The sequence below is a fragment of the Coenobita brevimanus genome, chromosome 116, assembly GCF_032717465.1.
Source record: "Coenobita brevimanus isolate Jiangsu-jjx chromosome 116, ASM3271746v2, whole genome shotgun sequence".
NCBI classification, from domain to species: domain Eukaryota; kingdom Metazoa; phylum Arthropoda; class Malacostraca; order Decapoda; family Coenobitidae; genus Coenobita; species Coenobita brevimanus.
The window spans coordinates 566,576-569,328 of NC_137069.1; positions in this window are offsets into that span (position 1 = coordinate 566,576).

The window sequence follows — 2,753 nt, forward strand, 5'->3', positions numbered from 1 at the left end:
AAGAAAAATCACATGATGAAAAAGACGTAGGATCATATTCTACATAGCACAGAATCCTTCACAGCATCTCTTTCCAAGCAATTTATTTAGCATATTACAGCTTACCATATGTTGTACGTAATATATATTGCTTTAATAACAACAAAGATTGCAGGGATAACGACCAAGAGGATACTGAAGTGCAATGTGCTTAATTAACTGCAAAGGAAGACATGTAACAAAAGATCAAGAACCATTTAGTATACAATTCAAGGTGACAGTAATACACTTCAGTGTGGATTTACAAAACACTACATAAAGACTGTGATATAACATATAAAATATTTGGCCATATTGTAGGTGGCACAGGAGAGCCCAAAGACTTCCTCATTGATTTATCATGCAAATGGATATTGTTTTGCAACATTTAAATATTTCTAGTACTGACATGGTTTGCCTAATAATATAAATGATACTGTACTGAGGTGAACTATGCACAATAAATCACCAAGAAAGACATAACACAATCGCCAAAGCCACTCAGAATACGACCCGTATGTAAAATATTGACTTCCTGTTCTTTACAAACATATCTAAAATATAAGGCCATTAGAATGTCATCAGTTGTCCTTAACCCTTTCAGTCCTGGGATGTCTTCTGCCATTTTAATCTTGCCATCTCCCAACCGTTTCATTCAGCTTAGATTTCTGAATTGTAGGGTTTTATATAGCCTAAAAACACCCCTTCACGTAAGGCCTTTAAGATGAATGGAATTTTTGAATGGGTGTTAAATATAGCCTTAATAAGCACTTCATTATGACAGGTCTTCTTTGCACTAAACAAAGACTTTAAAACTGGGGGTTTAGATATATGGCTGCCTTACTTAACCCCTTCATAACAACAGACTTTTTTATACTGAAACGACTTTCTGAACTAAAGGGGTTAGTTACAGCCATGAATGCTGAATTAAAATGTCTGACAGCAGCACAAACATACAGCAAATGACATCACCAGGATTCAAGGGGTTAACCTGTGTAATATACATCTACAAATACTGCTTTCCTGATTGCCTACTAAAATTTCCGTGTGATATACAGCTACAAATACTGCTTTCCTGATTGCCTACTAAAATTTCCACGTATTATTAAAAATATATTTACTGTATAAGCTAAGGGAGTAAAAAACAGTAACAGCCAATCCTACATTTCCCCTTCGAGGCCCCTCTAGGCTACTGCAGTCCAGCACAGTTTAAGGGTAGATGACCAGCCTACTTCCCTTGATGGAACTGCATGGCTGAAAAACCTACAGTCACCTCTGGGGTGAACAAACCCAAATGAAGACCTAGAGCTGGGATCCAGTGGCAAAAATCCAGTGTGATACAGGTCTGGTGATCTAGTTCATACTTTTTACAGAAATCCGATTTGCTTTTGGTTTGACTTTTTTCCCCCCCACCCCCAAAAAACAGATCTGTTCTGATTCATACTATTATTTTTTTCTGGAATAAATGCCGATCTAGTTCATATATTTTTTAATATTTGATATGGTCTACGTCTGCTTTTATCTATCCTAATGACTATTTCTGGTGAAATCTGATCAAGTAATCCAACACAGAGAAATTCTGTCACAGTGAAATTCTGTCAGAGTCTGACAATAAAATGAATAAAGGGGAGCATCATTATTAGTATTATCATCCTGCCCTTTCTTCCCACCTACAAATGGGGTGAAAGAAAAGGGTGCAGGTGTTCATATATATTATAGTTTTGATCATGCATGTCTGTGTAAGCCTTTATTCACCTACTGATGTCATTTAACAGTCATACAGGATGCCATACAGCTCCAGCACCAGCAATTCGCAAAATTTTTTTTTTTTCGTCTCCTTCAATCAGGATATAATTTTCCATTTCATTCATGAAGAGGAAATTTTATTCAAACTGGAATGACCTCTACTAGAAGGGGGTTAATGAAAACTATCTATCCCCTTGTTTGAATAGTCTATCCTAAACAATAAATCTGTCTAGAGGTAGCAAGAATAAATGGGAAAATAAATCAATGGCTTGATTATAAGGCAAGATGCTCCCTCTGTTGCCAGCCCTTACTAAACAACCTTGTGAAAATTCAACAAGTCTCAATAGCCTAATTGCAACATATTTTGATCCAGAAACCAGCTCTAACAAGGCCGTCACTTGGACTGAAGTGTTCTAACCACTACACCACCAGAGAATCTTTAACAAAAATACAATTTGAGTGAGAAGGATAAGCAGCTTGTTGCAAGACACGTGTTTCCTGTGATGTCAGTAATACTGCACTCGGACAGTCCGGGTGATGCTTGTGACACTTACAGGAGTCTCTTTATAAGTTTCTATTCTTTTGCTGTATTTTGCTATTAACTCTTTCGCATGGTCTAAACAATCACAGTTCAGCACACCCTTATTTTATGATGGGGACGAATTTTTCAAAACTGATATAATAACTAACTTAGCATTGTAGTATTCATATAAGTGAAAACTCAATTGCATAATAAGAAATCAGACACTGTAGTAATTGTGTAAGCAAACACAATCATAAAATGAAAAAACGGGTGTTAAAATGTTACAATCATACTATAAGGAAATGATCGCATAACGGATGATCGTAAAACAAGGGACTACTGTATTTTATTCCTGTTAACCTTTTCTTCCCCATCAAGAGCATAGGGGCCTGGGCTTGGCTACTTGGCTCTGACATTTAAGGCAACAATGAACAGTTATTTGCCCTGAACTTCAGCCTTTTGGTTT